The sequence below is a fragment of the Saimiri boliviensis genome, chromosome 6 (assembly GCF_048565385.1).
Source record: "Saimiri boliviensis isolate mSaiBol1 chromosome 6, mSaiBol1.pri, whole genome shotgun sequence".
In the NCBI taxonomy this organism is placed as follows: Eukaryota; Metazoa; Chordata; class Mammalia; order Primates; family Cebidae; genus Saimiri; species Saimiri boliviensis.
Window position 1 is genome coordinate 132,206,543 of NC_133454.1, and position 25,073 is coordinate 132,231,615.

The window sequence follows — 25,073 nt, forward strand, 5'->3', positions numbered from 1 at the left end:
TCACCATGTTGGCCAGGCTGGTCTTGAACTCCTGACCTCAAGTGATCCACCTGTCTCAGCCTCCCAAAGTGCTGGGATTACAGGCGTGAGCCACTGTGCCTGGCCGACAGCTGCAGTTTCTGAGGCCAAGAGGGGAAGCTGACTGGCCCGGGGCCACACAGCAGGCTAGTGCAGAAGGTGCTGGGGCCCTGGCGCCACCGCAGAGTCGATGGGGCTGCCCACAGCTGGGGGAGTGCCGTGCCCGGGTGGTCCAAGAGAACACTTTCTGGTCTGTACAACCAGGAAGCCCCTGTCTCCCCACCACGACCCCTCCCCCGCTGCCACCACAAGGGCCCAGGACCCCTCCCCACTTGCTGCTCAGTGTTCCTGGAGGTCCGATTTCACCCAGGTGTTTAGCTCCCTCCCATTTGACAGATGAGGAGGCTGAGAAGCAGGGAAATGAAATGGACCACTGGGTCCTACGGCCTGGCCGACAGGGGCCCGACAGGCAACGTCTCGCAGCGGGGAGCCTGTGGGGTGCGTTTATGACAGGGCTGCTGGTTTCCTGTCTCTGCCTCTCCATTTAAGACCCACTCCGGTGGAGACCCATGCTGCCTGCGTGTCCTCAGGGCCTGGAAGGAAGTCCCGTGTGGGAGGGCAGGCTGGCAGATCAACAGGTCTCACCTCACCTGGGAACCCCTAAGCCCCATGCAGCCTGGCAGGTGGAAGGCAGTGACTGTCCACTCTCTGCACGCACAGAAACAGCGAGGCAGGAGGAAAAGGACCAACCCGTCACCCAGGACGGGAGCCGGCACGCGGGGTGTGTGTGTGAGCAGAGCCCCTCGGGACCCCGCATCTTGGTCTGGACCGTACTGGTGCCTGCAGAGCAGGTGGAGGCAGGCACCACCCAGTGCGTGGACAAGTGACTGGGCCCCAGAGGCCCATGGCGGCTGCACTGTGGGCGAAAACACGAGGATGCAACACACCCCAGAAAAATGAGCGCACGCCCCGGGTGGCACACACACGCGTGCTCCCAGCACACGGCGCAGGGCCATCGGAGAGCGGCCACAGCCAGACGTCCGCACGGGTGAACAAGAAACAGGTGACTCATCTGCGCAACGGGCGTATCCAGCCTTCGAGAGGAAGGAAGCGCTGTGCTCACACACGCCTCAACCCCGAAGAGCCACAGAAACGTGTCAAGTGAAAGGAGCCCAACACCAAAGGCCACGTCTTGTCTGCTCCCACATCCACGCGGCGTCCAGGACAGGAGGGTCCGGACGCGAATGCAGACTGCTGGCCAGGGCCCGGCCCGGTTCTTTCCCGACTTCCTGTGGCGCTTTCGGGAAAGGGCATGGGCTCTGGAGCCCACTGTGACTGGGGGGTGATGGGATGATTCCGGGGCCCTGTGCCCTGGGTTTGCTTTACCGCAGCCCGGGGGGTTCCTCCCAGCTCCCGGCGGTGGTCACAGAACAGGGCAAGGCGCCGGGCTGCACAGCGCACAGCAGATGCTGCGGAATCGGCAGCTCTCGGGCTCCTCCCGTGTGGTGGGAGCTCCAGGGTGGACGTCGGGTTCGCGCAGCAGGATGGAGGGTCGATGGCCTCAGGTCGCCCTGCTGCTCCGAAACCTACTGACCCCTGCAAGCCTCAATGGCTCCTCCCATCCTCAGGGGGTCCCACAGCCCTGAGACCAAACATGGGTTGTTTGTGAAGGGGTTCAAGCTGGCTGTGTCAGGACAGAAACACAATCCATCGGGGAGGAAGTGACAGGCAGGTGGGGACAGAAAGTGTTCCCTCCTCTGCAGCTCACACACGGGGGAATACAGTGAAACCACTGACAATGACAGCCCCCAGGGAAGTGGGGTGCCATGGTGCCAAGGAGCAGGGTGGGCACCCTTGGCGTGGTAACGCCCCTGTCACAGGGAGCTACAGCGTGCAGAAATGCTGGCAGCGGCAAACTTTGGGTGACCAATGCTGTTTCTTTAAAACGCAAAGTAGCATTTCCACTGCTCTTCATGTGCCCGTCAAGGCATCGATCGTGACCACAGCCAGCCATGAACGCGCCCGACTCTGCAGCCTGGACCAGCCGACCTCTGCAGGGGAGTGTGGGCTGGGCACGGCCTGACACCATTCTACAGACACGGACACAGCAGACACCGGCCCCAAATTCCATCACCTGCCACTGGCGGAGCGAGCAGCCACACGTGCGGGTGGGCTGACTTTGGGGACACCACATGTGACGTTGCCTCTCGGGGATTGTTTTCATAATGGGAAAAACACGTCCCCCTTATAAATCCTGCAAGTCCTGGAGTCTGCAGGAGCCAACCCCGACCTCTCAAGGGCATCAGCACACTCAGTCAGCCACCCTGGCGGGAGGTCAGGCCTGGGGCCAGGCTGGGCTGCAGCCCATTCCCCAGGCCCTGCAAGGACACTCCCCTGCACCCAGGTACTCCAGGATGGCCTCATACCAAGCGCTTCAGTTACATCTGCAAAGACCCGGATTCCAAGCAGGGCCATATCCACAAGTCCTCAGGGTTGGAACCTGGACACACTTTGGCATCCCACCCACCACAAGCAGCTTCTGCAGCATCTAGCCCAGCAGGGGCCTTTGCAACTCCCCACAGAAGGGGCACTGCGCTCCGTCAGCCCCAGGAGCCCACCCCTCCCCGCTCTGCGTGGCCCTCACGCTCTCCACGTGCACCTGTGCTCGCCCCAGGCCCCTATCACCTGGGGCAAAGCCACCTTTTCAACCCCATCAGCCAGTTGACAAACCTCCCCCAGGGCTCTAGCCTCCAGACGAAGCCTCAGGCCCTGCCCCTCCCTCCACCACCGGTGGTGCCAGCTCAGCACCTGCCCCAGCAGGGTCCTCAGTTCCCTCACACGGGCAGCCCCTGCAGCCAGTCCGCAGGCCAGGCAGCTTTGAGAGCCCCATTCCCTCCGTCGCACAGCCCCTCCCGGGCCAGCAGTATCTCCTGCTGCCCCACAGCCTCCACTGAACCTTTGGAAGCCACCCCTGCCAGCGAGTTGGCACTCACTCGCCTGCTGTCCTGGCCATGGGCCACGACATTCTTGGGGTGGAGGTCTATCCGCAAGGGCTGGGAACATGGGACCTGGCTGAGTCCCTGCACCAGCTGAGAGCCACAGCTGGGGGCTGCTTCCTGGAGGACATTCACAGACCTGCACCCTCAGATCCCAGACCAGCAGGGCTGGCGTGGCATTTAGAGCCCCTGCGCATTTTACAGACGAGGAGAGGGAGGCCCTGGTGGGAAGTGGGCCCAGAAGCCAGGCCCGTCGACCTGCAGTGGTGCACAGCGGGCACCCGGCACCCACACCATGTTCACTTAGCTTTGTTACCCGGAGGAAAGTCACACCACCTCAACACTCCCAGGTGACTCTGTGGGGGCTGAGAGTTACAGGGAGGCTTGTAAATGCTCCCGGGGTGACAGTCGGCAAACACGCTCCGAACACACCCTCAGCTTCCGTTTCACCTGCGGATGGGAGGATTCCATTGGGGACTTCTCTGCTCTGCTGGGGCCACGCCAGACCCAGTGGCCTCGGCCCCAGGAGCCCACAGAGGCTGGGTGTCATTTCTATTCCAGGCTCTTCCAACTCACCAGAAGCTAGGGGTACAAAGAGAAACAGGCCAGGCCCCCACGGCTCCGTCGGAGCGCTCAGACCGGGTGGGGGGGGCGGTGCAGAGCAGTGAGGCGGACAAACTGCCCTTATCAGCTGTGCCCCTGCACTGCCATCTCTGGGTGGGGTGTGGTGGCAAGGAGCCCCAGCCTGTGGGCACGGCTGCTGGACCTGGCATGGCATGGCTGAGATGAGGGACCCAGAATCTTTCTGGCACCTGGTTCCCATCGTACCTGGATTCCAGCACCCCGTCGCTGGCCTTCCGCAGAGCTGCTGAGCCGCTGGGCACACAGCCACTCCTGGGTTCCTGCGGAGAGGCCAGCTCCAGGCTGCAGGCTTCTCTCTGGGGAGGGGACGATCCTGGGATATCTCTGGGGTTTGGGAGGTGACTGCTGGCCTTTGTACAGCCTGTTCTGAACAGGGCCTGGCACAAGGCCGCGCAGACTGCTGGGTCCCCGGCAGCCAGAAGCCCCTTCTTGTGGCCAGAGCTGGCGTTTCTATTTAGGATTCACCTCTCACACCCCTTCCCAGCACACCCAGCTGGTCTTGCGGAGGGGCTGGGATTCTCAAGGTGGCTCAGCTGAGGGCACAGTGTCTTGGGAGCTGCCCCACCCGTCCTGAGCTAAATGCACAGCCCGCGTCTTGTTAGCCCTGGGCGGGCCGAGGTGCCAGCTCTGTCTTGGGATCCTTCCCAGTCACCCTCAAGTCCCAGGCTTCAGCTTTCCTCAAGGCAGAACCACAGCCCCATGACCCACCTGTCTCAAGGGGGCTGGGTGGGTGGGCAGGCTGCACAGCCACTGTGAAGCCTGAACTTGGGATGCCTGGTCCAGAGTCAGGGGCTAGGGCTGGGCAGGGCCCACCCAGGAAGACGCTGGCAGAGGCCCCAAGGGTGGGGGGTGGGCGTCAGCTCTGGGACTGGATGTGTCTGACGCTCTGTGCCCCACAGGGCTTGCCACAGGGCTGGGCACGGCTCCTGCCTCTGCTGGCCAACCTGGCTTGACCTCCAGCTGCCTGGGCCAGGACAGCCACAGCCGAGGCCAGCCCACAGTGACAAAGCCTGCTTCAGCCTCTGCCTCGTGCCCCGGGCTTTGGTCAGCCCAGTCAGCTCTGCTATGGGTGTACAGCCCCGTGCTGGCCCAGCTGGGACAGCGGTGATGCAGGCACAGCCACTGACCTCTCCAGGGGCCACTGGTGAACTCGAGTCGAGGTGTCAAGTACTCATGTGTCCTTTAAGCCACGGGTGGACTTCCGGAAGTTCACCCTTGGGACTAAAGCCCCATATAATCGATATCTGCTGGAAGAGACGCGGATGGCTGGCAGCGGCATTTATGGGAGCATCGGGGCAGGGAGCGCCGGGCACGGCCCTAGACCAGGCGCAGAGGACGCACGGCGCTGGGGGGGAACAGGACCCGCCTCGGCGAATGTGAGGTGATGTGCCCTTCCGTGATGCCTGGGTCTCCACCACCAGGAGCCACCAGGTTTCCATGACAGCAGAGCAGGGACACCAACCTCTTCACCTTTCTACACCTTTGACATTTCCTATCACCCGAAGCCAAAGAGAGGCCACAGATTTCTCTAGAAAGCACGAAGTGACGGGAAATCCACTCCCCAGACGGAGAGAATTACAGAAGAGCCTTAAAGCAGGAGAAGAGCTGAGCTAACAGCAGAGCCACATCCCACAAGGGAGCCTGAGGGTTTCTACGAAGGTAAAGGTTACAGCCAGCTAGATAAGAGGCTTCACAAAGGTGAAAAATCAAGTAACCAGCACAAGATAAAAGAGGTCATTAAGATAAGGGGATTAAGACTCAGGATGAGCTTCAGAATGAGCAGACGGAGCTGAGTGGCCACTACTGTGGTCGGCACAGCCGGCCACGTCTCCTCCGTGGGCTGCAGCCTCCAGAAAGAGCACGGACCCCCAGAGGCTCAGAAGCTGTCTTAGCCCTGACCTCCCCACTGGGCCCACCACGGAGCCACCTTCACACATCAGCTGCCAAAGCCACCTTCCGGCCCCTCCAGCCCTGTGTCTCAGCAACAGACCCTTTCCAGAGGCTTCCAGGTTTCTCAGAATGGCTCTCCCATTGCCCAGCATGCATCAGGTTCGAAACAGGCCCCCTCTGGGTCCACACCAAATCGTGCTGGAAGCCCCCAAGGCTGGAATGCAGCAGAGGCCCTGAGTCAGGCCCCCAGAGCTGTCTGCAGTTCCCACAGGTGTGGGCTGGGGATGTGTCACCCTTTGGGAGACCTCTCAGCACCCCTACCTTGTCTGGTGGCTGGGAAAGGGGCAAGATCTTGCAGTGTGCTGGGCTCCGGTGAGGGAGGCCGTGGGAGAGGTGACAGCGGCTGCCCCTCTTGCCTGCATTCTCCCTGTCCCCATCAGCATCCTGAGTGCCTGCCGCTTCGTCAGCTTCCCTGCCCATGTGTGCCGTGGAAGGAGTGTGGCCTACACAGACCGCAGGGACAATTCCCGCGTCAGGCAGCAGCAGGTGCCCAAGCTCCTCTGATCTGATTTGCTTCTCATAGTTGTCCTGGGAGGCAGGTCCTATCGGGACATATGGCTTCCAGCACACAGCAGTGCTCCCCGAGGCCCCTGCTCCCTGTCGCTTCTTCCTCTTTGATCAAACGACCCAAAACTCACTGACCAGTCAGCGGGTGGTTACTGCCCTGGCAGGCACCACGCAGCCTGGGGCATAAGGGCCAGCTGTGGCCACTGCTGAGTGTTCCCTGTGTGCCAGGTGCAGACAGGCAGGAGCGCGATGGTGGCCTTGCATTTCTGTCATCCTGACTGCTGACTGCCCCTTTCCCAGGCACACACACACATACAGAGATGCATGGACACACACCACCACCGCGTGCACGGCACACACACATGCACACACACAGAGATGCAGGGACACACATCAACACCGCGTGCACGGCACACACACATGCACACATACAGATGCATGGACACACACCACCACCGCGTGCATGGCACACACACATGCACACACACAGAGATGCATGGACACACATCACCACCGCGTGCACGGCACACACAAATGCACACACACAGAGATGCAGGGACACACATCAACACCACGTGCACGGCACACACACATGCACACATACAGATGCATGGACACACACCACCACCGCGTGCATGGCACACACACATGCACACACACAGAGATGCAGGGACACACATCACCACCGCGTGCACGGCACACACACATGCACACACACAGAGATGCATGGACACACACCACCACCACGTGCACAGCACACACACATGCGCACACACATGCACACACACAGATACATGGACACACACCACCACCGCATGCACGGCACACACACATGCACACACACAGATACATGAACACAAACACAGATGCATGGCACACACACAGGCCCAGTCACACATACGTGTGCAAAGATGCATACATGTGCACACACATAAGCAGACATGCATGCACACACAGACACACACATGTACACAAACTCAGCAAATCAGATGCTGAAGTCGACCAGTGGCTACTTCCCCTGTCAGCATGGCTGCTGCCTCCCAAGAGGGCACTGCTGCCCAGAGGCCTGGGCAGGAGGACCGCGTGCCTGAGGCTAAGCCAGTCCAAAAAGGCAAGTCACCTTCCAAAGCCAGGGTCCCCGGTCCACGGGGGAAGCAGACAGTGCTTTTCTACCCTTCACTTTTAAAAGACAGCTTTTTAAAAAGAATGTTTTTTTGGTTCTCAGGTAAACATGTCTGATGCAACCAGAGTCCTGTCCAGGCTGGCTTCCAGGGACCTGGGCCAGGCTGAGAGCCTCGCCACCCAGCCTTCCTCCAGGGAGGAAGCCAGCAGCCCCCAGGTGGGCCTGTCCCGCCTGTCCAGGCTGGGCCGCCACTTCAGCCGCGTGCAGGAGCCACAGTGGGGCCATGCTCACATCTCAAGGGCCAGCCACGGGTCAGGAGGCCAGGGGACCCAGGTGTCCCACCCACAGACACAGAGGCCAGTGGCCTCCCTGGACAGCCTGGGCACCTCAGGCGGCTCCTGGTTTCCTGGAAGGCCTCACTATTCTCCTCTGTGAAATATGGCAACCCTCTGCTCTCTAGCCTCGGCTGCTGGGAACTGAACTTGGCTGTGATCACGCATGCCTGCATCTGTGACGTCATCCCCATGCCCCGGAATGCCACTCCTGGTCCTTCTACAAATTCCGATCTTAGTCCATCTTCCCAGGAGTCACGGCAGGCTGCCGGTTGTGGCCACCCTCTCCCGGCGGTGGAGGGTTGAATTGTGTCTTCATGAAGGATGAGTCCAAGTTCTAACCTCAGTACCTGTGACCTTGACCTTGAAAAGAGGGTCGCTGAGTGGGGTCCTCACCCAGTGACTGGGGTCCACGTGTGAAAAGGCAGGGGAGGAGACACAGAGAACGTGCTGTGAGGGTGGAGATGGGGGTGATGCTGCCACCAGCCAAGGACACCTGGCGCCCCCAGGAGCTGCAAGAGGCAGAAGAGTCCTCCCCCAGAGCCTTGGGAGGGAGCTCGGCCCTGCTGGCACTGGGATTCCAGACTTCTGGGCTCCACTGCTGTGAATGAATCTGTGTTGTGCTAAGCCACCCAGGTTGTGGTCATTTGTTACGGCAGCCCCAGGGCACTCACGCTAGGGTCCAGAGCTGGGAGTAGGGAAGGGCCTGGTCAAAGGTGTGAACGCCCCTTCCTTAGCCCCTCTGCCACCAGCATGGAAGAAACTACCGGAAAGCCCCCTGCATCCCCACACACAGCAGGCCACCAGCCGGACCTGGCCACTTCCTGCGAGCACAGCTCTTTCCCACTCCCCATGTGCTGGGCGTGCATTCAAACTGCCCCCCATCCTCTCCCCTGTGAAAAGCCAAGGGGTTGAAGATGAAGCCTCCCACACCTTTATTTCCCCCGAGGCACAAAAGACGGTTCTTCCATGCCTCTGGGATCCTCGATGAACACACCGTCCTGGTGTTAACCCAAAAAGAGGAAACCAGTGCCTCCTAGGAGAATGTTCTGTGACTCCGCAGATGCCAGACTGCCCCGTGGGAAGGGGGCTCCAGGCAACACAGCCGCACTGTGCTGGGAACCTGGATGGGCCCCATCACGGGGTCACCTCCTCCTCCCTGAGTGGGCTCTGCAGCCCCGACAGCTGCCTATTCCTCTGGCTGATACTGGAGAGGCGCCCATTCTCAGATCCCCTGGAATTGGCCACTGAAGCTCCCTAACCCCGGCCTCTCTAGCCAGCTGGGAATAATGCCTGTCACTGATGCCCCTCGATGACACCAGCAGTACAGGTGGCCTTCGCCTTAGGTCACAGCGAGAAAGCAAGGTCTTCTCCAGTCTCTTCCCAGCCTCCAGATTACATCAAGGGACAAGAGTGTGGGTCTTTATGGTGGCTCTGTCCCTGCTAATCTATTTAAGGGAGGAGCGTGGCCCTGGGGGCAAAGCTCGCAGCATTGACATGAGTCCACGGAACCAGAGCACGAAAAAGCTAACATGCAGTCAGGGGCTCATGTGTGTTGTGCATGTCTTTAGCGTTACCTGCAACTTGTCACAGGTGACGTTGATTTTTTAACTGCAGCAACGATTAACAGGTCTTCTAGGTATAAATGTACTTCAAAAAGAAGTGAGTTGGTTTAAAGATCCAGGTCTTAAAATAACCGTGTAGGGGACACTGGACTGGCACAGTGGTCTGCATGCACCGAAAGCTGTTCTAAAAACGCCATAAGCTGCTCAAAGTGTGGGGCCCCTTCCTGACCGAGAGGCGCCTGTGTTCCCTTCTCCTGCAGGCGGGGACCAGACCTTGGTTTTCACCAGGTCCCCTTCAGGGGGCCCCACCCCGAGCAGCAGCGGGGGCCTGTAGGCTTATTGGGAGCAGCCTGCGGGGTGCCATGGGCCGTCTCAGGTGAGGCACGCAGTGCCCCTAAGCCTGGCTCCATCCTGAAAGGGCACCTAGGCGTGCACAGAGCCGGTGCCCGCAAAACCTGCCGGAAGGACTGGGTGTGAGTGGGCGTTCCCTACGCGCTGTCGGCTGTCAGCGCCGTGTGGTCCACACCGGACGCTGGATGAGGAACGCAGAAAGGAAGAGACCCCCCGAATCAGCCCAATGAAACATCACGAAACACGGCGTGCTGGGGCTCACCCACGCCTCGCGGGCACGTCCTGGCCGTCCTGCGGCGACCACCCGCTCCTGGTTTGCGCACTTCTCTAACAGCCTCACTCACCCGGTTTCCTGGACAGCAGTGGGCGGCAATGGTCCCGGACAGCCCCTCCGCCAAGCAGGAGAAGAGGAGTCTGGGCCGTTTTGTACAGGCAGAATAACATCCCCTGGGGCCAGGCGGCCCAGCCTCGAGGTGAGCTGCTTCCCATTCCGGCCCCGTCATGGAGCGGTGGGTGACTCTGGGCAGCTTCGTTCACCTCCCCAAGCCCCAGCGTCCCCATCTGTAAAATGGGGACAATAATAGTACTTAGGACCTAGGGTTGTTTCAAGGGTTCAAGGAGATAAGTCGTTCCAAAAGCCTCAATAAAATACATGTCAATCATGATCAGAATTAACCATTATAATGGCACAAGTCAGCAGGAAAAGGGTTGGAACGCTTCTCTTTAGGCCTAAAGGTTGCACGTAACGCCTTTTGGGATATCCACCCAACAGGGCGAATGCGTTTAATGATCCGAGCCTCCGTGGGATAAGCTGCTCAGGTCTGGGAAGGCCCCCTCTAGCCTGACGATGTAGCTCCCCAGGTCACACATTCCTGGGGCTATTCCTGTGCTGGCAAGCTGCGGGAGCTGATGACGGCAGCACCGTCGCTAGGGCTGAGGCCCAGGAATAATGAATGGCCACAGCCGGAGAACAGGCGCCCACCAGAGGCAAACGGCATGTTCCTGTGCATTCAAAGCAGACACAGTTTAAAAATAATGAACAGGGCAGAGGGACGGTGATTTGCCCGCAGTCACACGTTAAACTGCAATTTAAAAACTGACCATAGGCTCAGGCTGCCGGGAGCACAGCCCCAAGGTGGAAGGACTCCCGGGGGACCCACCGCGTCCGCCACGGCTGCTCAGAAGAAGTCTGTCGTTTTCTTTTCCGCTGTGCTTGGAGTTCTTGGCAGACCTCCGGAGAGCAGAGGCTGCGTATGAGTGAAGCCCAGGTAGGGTGGCTGCGGCTGGGAGCCCTGCGGTTACCTGCTTCCAACAGCACACACACACACACACACACACACACACACACACACACACACACGGCAGGCAGCGCCAGCACAGCCCCGCAGGCCCCGAGGGAGGTCTGGGCCTGGGAAACACGCAGCGTTCAAACAGCCACTGTTGTGTGGCCCCTCCTCCGCCTCCCCCCACCAGGAGGAAAGTCTCCGTTTGCTGTCCAGAGGGCCACTGTAGGAGGTTTTGCTGGACTAGGCCAGAGAGCAAAGGGGAAGGGACAGCTGACACCTCCAGTCCGCGGATCCCGGCCCAGGGTGCTGGGACCTCGAGAGCACGGCTCTGCTGCAGCACCTGCCAGTGGGCAGCAGGACGCGTGACCGAGGGCTGGCTGACCCCACACACGAGAGTGACCCACCTCCCGGCCTCCCCGGCCCCTCTGCCGGTAGGGCAGAGCAGCTGACGGCATGAGGCCGGGAAGGGTGAGCCCTGAAGGGTGAGCATGCTTCCGTGGACGCTGCGTTCACCAAGCAGGAGTCTCTAAAGCTCGCCCAGGTTCTGTGTGAGCCAGGGCTCCCGGAAGGATATAAAACAGTCGAGATTCAAGCAGGTGAACTCTGAGAACATTTCACACACTCACGGGGGCGGAAGGCTCTGATCACATCAAGATCGTACTCCTGGCAAACGCTCGGTGCTCACGGGACATAGAAACACAGCCCACTGACCCCAGCAGTGCCGGGCCCGGGAGAGTCTGGCCGCTCTACTACCCACGGGCATGGGCTTAAGCGTGTCTCCCGCAGTCCATGTGTTGCTGTCTTAACCCAGGACCTGAGAAAGTGACTGTGCTTGGATGGGGTCTTTAAAGAGCTCATTCAATTTCAATAGGCCATGAGGGTGGGCACTAATCCAGTCTAACTGGTGTCCTCAAGAGAGGAGATGAGGACACGGAATGGCTCTGCGAGGACACGGGGAGAGGTGGCTGTCTGCACGGCGAGGAAAGGGACTCGGGAGGAGCCAGCCTGCACGGGCTCCGGAACTGAGAGAGCACGGCCGTCCGTGCTGCTGAGCTGGGGAGGCCCCAGCAAACTCACGCCCGCCCAGGACAGCCTTCCCAGACAGCCGGGTTACAGCTCCAGCTTCCTTGGGAAAAGGGGACTTCTCTCTGGCCACATCTGGAGGAGCCACAAGGCCCCTCTCCCGGGAATAATGCCTAGTGGACTTGGGCTCCTATCCTGCCTGGGCCACTTCCCAGCTGGCGACCCGCGGTGATCCCAAGCTCTGACGGAGGGTGAGTGCCCAGCTCTGCCACCCAGGTCCCACACAGCCAGAGGGCCAGGGCAGCAACTGCTCTGCCAGTGGTTCTCTTCCACTTAGCCCAGCCCTGCGGGGATGCCATGGGCCTGGGGCTTGGCCCTCTACCCAGGCGCTGAGCTGGAGCTGGCTTTGAGCAGCCCTGCAGAGCCATCGGCCGGCCCCGCCCTTCCCAGGCCCTCACGGTCTCACACTCAAGCTTCCATTTCTGCTTTTAATTAACAAAGTGTGTTGGTCGCTGAGAGACACCTCTGTATGGTGTGTCCCCTGGGGACCAGGACTCCTCCCGAAGCCCTGTGCTGAGGCAGAGTGGGGCGGGTAGGGATGATTCCCACCTTGCGAAGAGGGGGAGGAGGGGGGTCAGCACTGTGTACAGGAGGGACCAAGGCACAGCCCGCTGGGCTGCTAGCCCCACCCCAGCTCAGTACACCGGGGAAGCTCCCTCGTCCGTGCCCAGGGAAACCTGAATGCCGACCCTGCTCCAGGGAAGGAATGGAGCTACCAGAACGTTCTTTCGAAGGATGGAAATCCATGTGATTTATGTAAATAAAGCAAGGAACATGTCCAAGGAATACTGAACCACACAGACAAGAAGAGGTTGTAGAGGGTGGTGAACTACTGTTTTTGCGACTTCTCTGCGACTCTCAAACGGTCAGAAAGAAGAAAGGACGTGGGCGGAACGTCAGTGGTCACGTGGCATCTGTGACACCAGCCAAGGGCGCCTGTGTGTTTACGGATCCATCCATAAATAGTCAAGCCTCAAACCCGCCTGGGAGCGTGAGCCTAGAAATCCAGGATACAGCTCCCGGGGGCAGAAGCCAGCTCTGGGGCCCTCCCCACACGCAGCTCGTAGCTGCGGAAAGACGCCTAAAGCAGATACGCCAGGTGCCAGGACCCTGGCAGGGCCGGGGTAGGTTCTGTTATTCTGTATCCTTCCTGTCTTAGATCTTTCACAATCATTCACTCTTCATGAATGTTTTCATGAAGATAGGCGGTGATCCCTCCCTGTTTCCCTGCTGTGAGAGCACGTGCCACTTCCACACAGGCTACGGGCCAGTACCCACGGCAGGCTGGCCTAGGGTCCCGCCAAATCCCCGAGGCACCTCCAGGACGCTGGCCCTGTGACGGCCCATTTCACAGACAGGGAAACCAAGGCCTGGAGCGTTAGGACTTGCCCACGGCCCCACAGGCTGTGGATTCCCACCCGCTTCACCGACCGCTAGGCCCACGTCCTAAGCACCACGCCGCAAGGTCAGACAGGTCACTCCTCGGGGCCCCCACGGGCCGCACGCTCCCAACTGGCACCGGTCAGAATGTGAAGAGGGCGCCTTTACAGGCCTGCTGCCCAGGGTGCCTGGTCTCACTAGCAGTCAGAGAGCCACGTGCCTCTGTGTAAAACACCCAGGCCAGACACCTGGGAGCAGCATCTCACGGCCCACGAGGAGGAATGCAGGCAGCACCTCCCGCGCACGTGGGAAGACGCCGGCCCGGTGGGGCCAGATCTGAGGGCGTCAGGGCCAGCAGCAGAGAGACCCTGACCCATCAAAGGGTGGGAAGGGGCACCTAAGGAACGAGGCTGGACTTAGGAGCGGTCACCCCAACGAGACAGGGTTCCTGGAGAAGGGGACGTCCCCAGGAGACACAGGGAGGCCAAGCCGGGGCCTGGGCACCCAGCTAACTAACCTAGATGTCTGGTGTGCTGCGGGTACTGAGGCCGCACCCCGATGGAGGCAGGCTTTGCAGGCCCGGGACGGGCCTGTGCTAGACAGAGAGAGGCAGGAGAGCTCCCGCCAGCTCAGCTCCACAACCCGGATGGCTCCACAGGCCAGCCTGTGCTCAGCGGGTGGGCACCACCAGGCCGCTTCCTGCCACCCCACGTCATTTTAGAGTGTGAGCACCCAGCAGCTCCTGGAGCCCAGACGAAGGCGGCCCCGCCCCCAGCTGCTGGGGACTGAGTAACTCATTCTCCTCTGCTCACAGCAATCAGATGAAGGAGAAACCAGCCCAGCCTGCCTGGCTTGCAGCAGCCGGAGGTTCTCCTGGCTGTTGGTGGGCACCTGCCAGCAGGGAGGGCCTGTGCAGGAAAGAGCCATACAGTGCGGGGGACGAGGGTGGGGTCCCTGAGGGCCTCGACCACGGCAGCTGTGGGTGTTCAGCAGCACCGAGGGGGGCCCTTGGGTGCCAGTCACCAATGGAGAACACCTCTGTCCCCCTCTCTGGGCACCTTCCTGAGAGCCTGGCTGCTGGGCTGGGGAGGATGAATCACTGTGGCACTGTAATGGGACAAGCAACCAGGGCCTGTCCCGGAGCAGCCCCACCCTCAGGTTTCCCGACCAGGCCCACATTCTGACATTTCTAGGTGTTCTTCATGCTCCAAACTCTCCCGGCCTCCCCCGGCCTGGCCTCTAGGGACAGCTGTGCCACTGAGAGGCAGAATCTAGGTCTCAGAGCCAGAGGGATCTGTGCCCTCCGGCCGGAGCTGGGCCCAAAGTAGAAACCCAGCATGGGTGCTGGAGTGGGTGAGGGTTCCCTTCAAAGCTGGCTGCTCTCTTCCTCTGCCTCAAGGAGATCAGAGGGTGCCATGTGGCAGCATGTACTGCCACAAAGCACAAAGGGCTCGTGATGCTCACACTGGCACCTGCTTCTCCCTTCTGCAGAGCCCTCTTCCTGTCCTGGCCTCAGGACGTGCAAGACAGCAGGGCGGAGCTTTGTGGGAAAGTGGGGCGTCCTTGGCAGCATCCGGCCAGTCCACTACCCCAGAATCAGCCACGGGGACACCCCTCGTGCGGAAGCTAGACTCACCGAGCTTTAGTGACACATAAGACCCCTTCCATGTTGCACATTGTGCATGAGAGAGGGCATGGGGAAGGAGAGAGATTTCCAGTCACTCAGGCTCACAGTTTTCAAACCTTTCAAAATTAGTGGACACTTCTTTCTGCCTAAAACCTGGAGGGTGTCTTCAAGCTATAAAGCAGCTCAAGGAGCAGGAGCAGATGGACAGAAGCTCTTGGAGAAGCGGGGCCTCGGGAGTGAATAGGGGGCCCTAGACGCCCCGGTTTCCGTCTCAGTTCCTGCCGGTGCGGTGCCTGTGTGCGGGAGTGAGCCGGAGCCCCGCGGGTTTGGGGGTTGTGGGCAAATGTCAGGGATGGAGGTGCCTTAAAGATGGGGAAACTGAGGCCGGGCGGGGAGCAGCACAGTGATCCTGCCATTCTTGGGCCCCATTTCCTCTGTGTAGGGAGGACCCTGTCAGGTGCTGTGAGCCCTCAGGCCAGCCACCCTCTGAACGCAGGGGCAGCAGGGTGAGGGCACAGGCAAGGGTGTACACGTACCCCGAGGCCTCGGAGATTGAAACACCAGGGCCAGATTTTGCCCAGGAGACAGGTATGTTCTGGAGGCGGGTGGGGGGAAGGGGTAGAACTCTTAGGTCTCCCTGGGGGTGAGGGATCTCACTACCTCTGTAGCTCATCTTTGAGCATCAGTGCTAATTCCTAGCACCCCATCCACAGAACCCCAGCCTCAGGCTAACAAGGCCTGGTACCCAGCCCACAAAGTGCTGGCTGGTAGGGAGTGTGGGTGCGGGGAGGTGGGGGCTGGAGACTAAGGCATCCCAGCTCTCCCTGGCCCCACACTGGATCCGCTGCCCTCAGGGACACCGTGCGCTATGATCCTGCTCTACAGGTGAGGGCAGCAGCCGTGCTGAGCCCAGGCCCAGGCCCAGGCCACCTGCTTCACTTCCCATGGACTTCACAGGCCAGGGTCCCAAGACAGCTCTGGGCAGCCTGGGACCAGTGCCAAGTTCAGGAGCAGAGAAAGGGCGAGAGAGGGGGAGGGTCTTCCGGCGGGGACAGGGGCCACCTGGGGAGGGCCAGGGCCACGGCTGGTGGGGTGGCCCAGGACTATCTGAGCCAGGGGGACAGTGGCTGGAGATGGAAACCTTTGACTGGCAGCCGTAGGGGTGGGCTGGGGGGTCATGCCCGTCACTCACACAACGGCTGATGCTCACCCAGCATTTGCATACACAGACCATCTTGGGACGTCCCACGGGCCAGCCATGACGCTCACTTCACAGACGGGTAACCAGGGTTTAGGAGGCAGGGAAACTCTGCTGACCCTGGGACCTGGGGTAAAGAACTCCCACTGTGTCTTCCTCAGCCAGGCCTTCTGATCGGATTCGAGGCGGTGCTTGCCACCATCACCACCATCCACCTCTTAGGCCCAGCCTCCACCCTGCCCTGGCCTCACCAGGCCTCCAGAACAGGGTCACATGCCCCATCCCGTCCCTGCTGGCCTGGCTTAAATTTTGCTAAATTTGGGTGACTTCCTAAGGCAGCAGGGGGTGAGGTGAGGTTCATCCTATAAGAAGGGCCTTCCTGCCCCACTGGCCAGCGTCGGGGCTCCTCTCCCTCTGGCCAATGCAGGGGGGGGGCCTCCCTAGAGTGCTCCCCTCCCACCCAGGACCTGGAGCTGCCCCAAAGCCGAACAGTGCAGCCGGCAGGATGCCTGGACCCTTTAAGCCACCCGACTGCTGCGCCGTATTTACCACAATAGGCGGGCACAGCGGGACACACAGCTGCCAGAGTCTGGCACTTTAAGCAACCCACACTCCCTGCATCACATTCACCCTAATACGCAGGCAAAGAAATGCCATAGCCTAGGGCGACAGCCCAGCAAATGGGACCCACAGCGCGGAGCACCCGTTAGTTGACTCTGTCGTATTCACAGTGATAGCTGGTCATGAGAAATCCTGCTGGCTGCCAGGAATGGGGCACAGAGCTGCGGATGCCCCGCCCCAACACCCACGTCTTTCCCTGCTGACCATCCCCAAGGGCCCCTTTAAATGACAACCCCTCCCTCCACCCCCACTCCCACACCAAGCCTGTATTCACCCCAATAGCACATCAAGCTCTCCGAAGCACCGGGTCACTGAGCTCCCTCCCCTGTCCGAGGAAGGCCCTGCCCCTCGAGGGAGGCAGCTGAGTGTGAGCCAGCGCCAGCCAGAGAAGGGACAAAGGCAGGGGTGACAGAGTGCCCTCTGTGCTGTCCCCAGGCACCTGGGGGCCGTTCCCTCCCGGCTCAGAAGCACAGGGTGCTTCCCGAGGGGCCATCCATGGCCAGCAGTCAGGGGCCTGCTGCCTCCAAGCTGGGGTGGTGCTTCTGCTCGTCCAGACACAGCAGGGCTTACCGCAGGTTTGGATGAAGGGAAGGCGACCCCAGGCTGGTCACAATGGGCAGCCTGACCAGCTGCCTGCAGAGTCGGGGTATCCCCCAAATCCCCTCCCTATGTTCCCACTTAAACTCCCTGAGAACGTGCATATTTAGAGGGAACACTGTTTCCACTTTCCCAGTCATCCTTGGCTTCATGTCTGCAGGGCCAGAGGGGAGCCCGGAACCAGTTGAGTCCACCTGCATTCACCACATAAAATATTAGGCGTCCCGTGGAGGTGAGACCCCGCCCCCCAAAGGCTCCTTTCCGAAATCAGAAATGAGGGGACCCTGGGAAAAGTCACACGCACTCTTGTCCTTGCCATCCTAGGGCGTGGAGGAAATGAGCTGGTCACGTCCCTCACCAGCCAATGCTGCTGAAACCAGGACATGGTGGGTGGGACTTGCGAGATGCGGGCAGCGGGTCTCAGTCACCCCACCTCCCTGGGATGAGACGGTCTGATGGCTTTCCATGTGTGCCTCACTTGTCCGTACAGCACCTACTGTGTGCCAGCCCCTGGGAAGAGAACCTGGAGCAGACTTCCAGCCCCCCGTGCAGGGGAACAGATGACATGCACCATGAACCTGGCTTGGCCCAGTCGCTTTCTCCGTAGGAAGCCATTCAATTAAACGAACGAGATCATTTCAGTATAAATACAGAGAAAACAGGCTGGATGTGGTGGCTTGTGCCTGTCATCCCAGCACTTTGGGAGGCCAAGGCAGGCAGATCACCTGAGGTCAGGAGTTTGAGACCAGCCTGGCCAACATGGCAAAACCCTGTCTCTACTAAAAATACAAAAATTAGCCGGGCATGGCGGCAGACGCCTGTAATCCCAGCTACTCTGGAGGGTGAGGCAGGAGGTTTGCTTGAACCCGGTGGGGCAGAGGTTGCAGCGAGTGGTGACTGCATCACTTAAGGAAACAAAACACAGATCTGAGACCTGCTTTGGAATGGGTATCTGACTTTGGAATGGGTATCGGCTGAAGAGCAGAGGCTCTCTCAGGGAGGCTGGGACCTGAATTAGATGGAACCCACCGTGTGCAGATCTGAAGAGGGGCTGAAAGCAGAAGCACCGCAGGCGCAAAGGCCCTGGGGTCAAAGCCAGGCCTGAGGCTGGACCCCTGTGAGCAAGGAGGAGAGAGGGAGGGGATGGGTGGGAAGGGGAGGGTGAGGAGAAGGGTGTCTAGGGCCTGTGGGGTCTGGAAAGGGGTCAGGACTTCCTGAGACCCATGGTGCCTCTCGAAGGGCTCCAAGTGGCCACATTACATGAAGTGGTTTACCGTCTCCAAGACCATGCTGGCTGCTGGCTGCGGAAAGGCCGGGGAGGCCACAAGGGGAAAGAGCCTGCTAGGTAGCCATGGAGAGCTCCGGGCAAGAGCTGGCAGGGCCAGGTGGGGAGTGGAGGCCAGTCCTGGAGGGAACAGTCCAGTGTGAGGTGGGCTGGGAGGCCGGGCAAAGCACGTGCTCTCGGCCCAGGGGCTCCGAGGTTTTCGACAAAGGCCCTCTGGGAATTCTCGATACCTCTAAGCCGGCCAAGAAGGCTCATGTCCCACGCCCTCAAGCCCTGGTTCTGAGGACACAGCTGGCGCCCACCCGGCTCTGTGTAGATGCCAGCACAAGGTAACCCCGCACCCTTGTGCACATGCTCCCAGAGGTCCTGGCTCAGGACAACTGTGATGCTGAAAGAACAGGGTGGTCCCTAGTCCAAGTCCTCTGTACTTGGCTGCAACTCTACCACCCCCCAGAGAAGCTGCACTACCCGCCCACATCTCCACAGAAGGTTACGCAGCCTCGGCCAAGGCCCAAAACCCCTTACAAATCTTCAGCAGCCCCGGAGCCCCATCCTCGGGTTGTTAGCTGTCTCCTCGAGCTGGGGGCTCGGTAAGTCATCAAGCAAAGCTGGCATCGGGAATAATACTCTTTCCTTTGTGCCCGTCACAAGCAGCATGAGGACACCCAGGGCGGCATGCCTGTCGCCGTGGGGAGCCAGTGGCACCCACCTGCACCACCCAACATCTACGCCCCAGCACACCGGCGCACTCCCTGGGCACCTGCCAACCCTGCCGGTGGTAGGCACTTCTCTCCACCTGGCCCATGGGGGCCTGCACCCATGGCTCCGTCCCGACAGCTCCCTTCCAGTCACAATGACCAGATCCTTCTGGCGCTGTGCACCCCTATGCCTCCGCCCCTCTACAACCCCCTGTCCAGGGGGTCAGAACTTCCAGCTCCCCAGGCCCCTCCAGGAGAACCCTGAGCTGAAGCCCCACCATTTCTCAGCTTTGGCCACACACTCAGATTCACTCGTCCCTTGAACACTAATTGGGAACAGGGGTTAGGATCTGGGGTAAGTTATCCACCTGCACGCCGTGCCTGTGTGTGCACACGTGTGCGGCTTAACCACAGAGTCAGCCGAGAGCCCCAGTCCCCAAAACACAGCTGTCAGAGACACACACAGCCTTCCACCCGCCAGCTCGTCACAGAATGTGTCTCCCTCCCCCAAGCATAACATGTCAGATTACTATCACAGCTCACAGCCAGGCGGGGATTTCAGGGGAGAAACTGATCCCAGACATTCTCAGCATGGTAAATACCATCCTGGGTGAGGGCGGGGCGGGGGTCTTGCATCCACATTCTGTGAAGGGCTGAAAGCAGTCCTTTGAAGAACTTGCCCATGCGTGGCCCAGTCTGGAGCCAGAAAGGAGCCTTCACTGGACACGCAGGATGCCTGCCCGGGGTTCAACATCTGCAGGACGGCCTCTCCGGAGCCAGGCCCAGGACTGAGGGCCGGAGGCTTCACACCCGGCCCATCTGCTGTGTCACCTTTCCTAAACACAGTCTGGCAAGACAGACACACGTGGTGCCTGCCTCCTGGGCACCCCAGGCCGGCCCCACACGCGTGCAGCAGACAATAGGATCGGCAGCTCTGGAGCCTGAGGCCTGGAGAGAGCGGCCAGACACCTGCCACCACCCGGGTTGCCCCAAACCTGCCTGATGCCTGCGAAGCCCCCTTCCACCTGGCAGGTTCAAGGAACGGCAGGGCCCTGTGTAACAAGGAGGCGGGATAGTCCTGAGGGTGGGGGCAGGGTTTCTGTTCTGTCCGGGATCTGGATCAGCCCTGGTGCAGGCAGACCCAAGAGCACCTAGCTAGGATCCCAAAGCCTGGCCCACTTCTCCAGGCTGTGGGAGGCTGTCTCAGGTGGGGTGGGACCCTTACCCACGTCTGCCTGTAAAAGGCACCTTGAAGAGACTGGGGTAGACACACAGAGGGGAGAAAGTGACAGAACCGCAGGAGACGAATCCACCCAGCTGCTTCAGCAGGGCAGACCCTTCCGCCCAGAGACAAGGGAGGGGCAGGGAAGCCCACCCTGCGACCCTTCCACACCCCCAGCAGCCACCCCAAACCCTAACTCCAGTTGGCTTCGGACAGGAGGCAGCCCAGCGGGTCTGAGTGGGGGGTCGGGGGCGGTGCCTGGGAAGACCAGGATGGGCCTGGGGGTAGGGTGCAGACTCTAGCCTCCTCCCTGCATGTCCCACCGTTCCGCCCCCCAACCCCCCAGGAATCTTCAAGTGCACAAGACCCTCTTGAGGACTCAGGCACCTCCACAATCCCGGAGGCTCTGGATCTTGAGGGGGTGCGTGCCCCAGAGATGGGGGCTGTGGGCAAGGGTCCTTCCCTCGCCTGTAACCCAGGCAGCCCCTGCCTCTGCGGACTCAGACACGGCCGCCCTGCCAGGCCCGCAGCTGGGACGCCAGACTCGGACCCCAGACCCCATCCAGACCATCCAGACCATCCAGAGAGCCCGCGGCGGCCGAGCTGCGGACACAGACCCCCCCGCTGGCCAGGGTCTGCTGCGGTCCCGGCTCCTTTAAGCCCCACCAAATGGTGAGCCGGGCCAGGCGCGCCGCCTCCCCACGCGCGGGCCGCAGCCGCCCCAACCCGCCCGGCGCCGACCCGCCCTGGCCCGGGGCGCCCCGGCCTCCCCCGCTCCCCAACTCCTCCGCGCCACTGGCCACTGCCAGGGTCCCCGCGCCGGACCCCGCGGCCCCCGGTTCGCTCTGGCCCTGCCGGGCGGCGCCCCCCGATCCTTCCCGGTCCCGCCGCCCCCCGCGCCCCCGCGTTTCCCGGGCCGCCGCGCTCCTACCGTGCGGCGGGCTGGGTGCTCCGGGCCGGCCGGGCGCGCGGGGGCTCCGCTGGCGGCGCGGGCCGGGCTGCAGGAAATGCCAGCAGATGGTCCCCCCGCGCGAGGCGGAGCGAGGGCGCGGCGGAGGGAGGAGGCCCGGGAGCCCGGGGGCGGGGGCAGGAGGCGCGGCGGCCGCAAAACCCGGGCCGAATCCAATCGCCGCGCGGAGCCGGCGCCCAGGCCCCCGCAACCGGCTGCGGCGTCTCCTCGCCCCCCAGCCCCCCGCGCGCGCTCCGGGGTTCACACTCACCCCTGCGGCCAGAGGTCGGGACGCTCCGCTGAAAACGGCCAGGAGGCTTGGCGGGTGGGGAGTGGTGAGGGGGTCAGCTTCGCGGGGTTCTCCAGTGTCGGGGTGCGAGCCCCCAGCCCAGCCTCGCCAGAGTGCGGGGGTCTCCTTTCCCTTTCCGAACCCGAGAAAAGGTCACTGTTTCTCCCCGCGCTTTTCTCCCCCGCTCAGGAGCCGTCAGAACACCCGAGGAACCGCCGACGTCCTAGCCCGCCGTCCCCGCCTCTTACGTGCTAAAAAAGACCCCTCAGCCACGCGCCAGGTTTCTAACTGGGGGTCTTTCTCAGGACTCTTTAGACGAGAAGCCACCTCATGCACACGTCTTCCTGCGTTTCCTCCTCGCCCTTTTCTACCCTCCAGAGATTTTTTAGAGCCCCTAGTTCTCTTGTATATAAAAGACACCCCAATTCCCCTCCACAGCCCCCCAGCATGGGCGCTGAGGAGTCCTCCCCTGGCCTTGGCTCCCTGCCTGTCGACCCTAAACTGGGTGTGAACCCAGGGTTGGCCCCGGGGCATTTCCAGCCGCAATGTCCAAGCCGGACGTGCCCTGCAGGGCCTTCCTACGCTATCGGTCCCCAAATGGCCAGAAAAACCGGGAGCTGGGCTCTGGCATCCCCAGATGTAGGTAGACCCCCAAGAGGGCGTGGAGCCTTTTCCAAGCAGAACTTTAAAAGGGGCAGGGCGGGCCCTCCGCAGAGAGCCCCGGGCTCCTCCCCACGCAGACCTGCCGCCGACCCGCGTTTCCACGGTTTCACTCTTTGCCAAGCTGCAGGTGCATTCGCGCAACGCTCAGCCTGGCTGTCGCGGGCTGAGATCTTCAGGCAGGGCTGCGGAGGGCCAGCCGCCCAGGAAGGCTCCTTCCAGCCCCTGAAGGGGGAGCGGCACAGCATGGGGGTGCTCTGCCCACAACAAGCCAGGCCCTTCCCCTCTCAGCCCAGGCCTCGCCCACCCCGTTAGACCAGGTGGTGGGTCTCCTCCCGGGCCTGTGTGCCGATCACAGAGGCGCTTATGGAGCCGGGGGGCTGCTCGCACTTGCTCTAAGCTTACCCCCAGGGCTAGCCTCGCCATTTCATAGTCACCTTTCCAGGCCTTGGGATGCAGAAGTGCTCGGTCAAGATGCTCAGGGCCATGGTGGGACCCTGCTCGGCGTGGCCTGTGGCAGGCAGCCTCTCCCTCTCCAGGAGAGGGTCTGTGCAGCCTGGAACCACAGACACCTGCCAGCTCTGCTCTTTGAAGGCTCCGCCCAGAGCTGGGGTGCTGCTGCCTGGTAAATTGCTGGTTGCCGGGGCCCATCCACAGGGAATTAGGGAAGAAAACAAAGCCGCTGTCCCCTAGGGCGGAGCTCTCAGGGGCCTAAGTAGGTTGCCAGTTGCTCGATGCTGGCTGTCTGGGGCCTGGGTTTCATGAAATGACACTGCTGAGAGCAGAGGTCAAAGAGTCACCTGACAGGGGATGGGAAGGGTCCACAGATGACAGCAGGGTGGGGCTGGAGTGGAGCGGGATGAGGGCTGAGCCTCCCACCGGGTGGAGTCGGACAGCCAGATGGCCACACGAGGAATGAAGAGCATGCCACCTGCCAGGCGCAGTGACAGGTGTCAGGTGTCTGCCCCACTTCCCAGCAGGCTCTGCACTTTTCCAGAAAGCCCCATTCCCAGCCTCTTGCCTGGTTTCGGAGAGGCAGTGAGCTGAAGAGGTGGCCCGGACAAGAGGTAGGTCGGAATCCTGCTGCTACCAGAAAGAAGTTCCGTCACTAGGCAGGGCTGTTCCTCCCCAGCCGCCACTGCCTCTCCTGTCAGATGGACACAGCATCTGTGTCTGGCGGCCAGCGCAGGAAGTGAGGGTGTGAGAGGTCTCAGAGATGGGCAGAGCCAGGTGCCAACTGCACACCCAGCAGGCCCCGCTGTCCAGGAGCTGCTGAGCCTTGAGCAAGTTCAAGCAACTGTCTGTGCCTCAGTTTCCTCCTCTGTAAATGGTGATGGTGACCAGAGCAGTTTCCCCAGTGCTGGCCGTTGGTGGGCACCGTGGACCAGGAGTGAACTATGGGAAGGAATGGCTTGCAGTGCCCAGCTAGTTAGTTTGGAATTTATGGTAATTCAGACAAATAGGTCTGTGATAAGTAAGAATTTTAAAAATGCTTTGCAAGCAGAGTGCAATTTAAAATCAGGGCAGTTCCAATCCAAGTCTCCAGAATGGCAGTTCTCCGTCAGGGGCGGTTTTGCCTCTAGTCTCCAGGTGGCATTGGGCACTGCCTGGAGACAGCTGTGGCCGTCGTCATTGGAGGTCGCTACCGGTCTGTAGTGGGTAGAGGTCGAGGATGCTGCTAAACACCTTGCTGTGTCCGGGACAGCCCCCTCAACAAAGACTGACCCGGCCCCAAATGCTGGTCATGCTGAGGTCAGGGATCCCTGGCCCAGAAACGAACACACGCTCACCTGTTGAAATCACTCCGTGGTTTCGAGTGGTTGGTCTATGGGGATTGCAGAAGCCCCCAAGGCCTCCTGCTGCTGGAACCCCTACCCCGCCCCAGGTTCTGCACACCTCATCTGCTCCTCCTGACACCGACTGAGGGGCGAATAACACAGCTGTCAGCACCTTTCTCGTGCCAGACACTTTTCTGAGGGCTTTAGACACTTGATGCATTTAATCCACCTCACAACCCTATGTGCAGGCACCGTTGTGATCGGCTCTGCTTTACAGATGGGGAAGCTGAGGCACAGCAGGGGAGGCAGTCACCAGCCCCTCCGGCTCCAGAGCTGTGCTCTGATCCACTGTGCTCTGCCTGGTTCATGACGAAGACCCACTGGCTCAGAGGAGACCCCCCAAAGCCCCTGCCCCTTCTGCTACATCTGGCTGCCTCCCTGGGAAGAGCCGGGGTGCCAGGACACGAAGGAAGAAGGCTGGGCCCAACCCAGAGGAGATGCTACCAGCCAGGGATGCCTTGCTCAGGGCTTTGGCCACCGAAGGGGCCGGCGGGGCTGGGTGTGGTCAGGGCTTCGGCCACCACAGGGACCAGTGGGGCCGGCGGGGCTGGGTGTGGCCCCCTAGGGAGAGCCCTGAAGCAGGTGTGGGCCTGCGAACCGTCACACCGTTGCCTCCTTTAGTCCTTTCCAAGCCTTCCGAGGCAGGAACAACTGCTTCTCTCCATACGACAGATGAGGAAACCGCGGCCCCAGTAGTAAGGGGCGCACCTGGACTTAGGTGGGTCTCCGACTCCTGGTGGGTACCCGCCCAGTTACCCTGGGCAGCAGGGGGGAGACCCAGGGGCGTGCCTGGGCTTCGCTGCCCTCCCTGCTGCCCCGAGGGCACATCCATCCCCAGGTGTGGCCTCTTGTGGGA

At 61.1% G+C, this 25,073-nt stretch overlaps 1 protein-coding gene across 3 annotated transcripts in view; it reads right to left on the reverse strand.

Moving 5' to 3' along the window:
• OSBPL5 (oxysterol binding protein like 5) overlaps nucleotides 1-22,135 on the reverse strand; it is a 72,242-nt gene extending 50,107 nt beyond the window's left edge. Inside the window, exon 1 of one of the 3 annotated variants that reach the window (XM_074401860.1) lies at nucleotides 21,702-22,135. The gene's annotated coding sequence lies outside the window, so the exon portion shown is untranslated. Of the gene's footprint in view, nucleotides 1-3,842; nucleotides 16,681-21,412; nucleotides 21,532-21,701 lie in introns of those variants that run through there. The other 2 variants (XM_039471021.2, XM_074401861.1) reach the window with 2 other exon arrangements.
• Nucleotides 22,136-25,073: the final 2,938 nt, after the last annotated feature.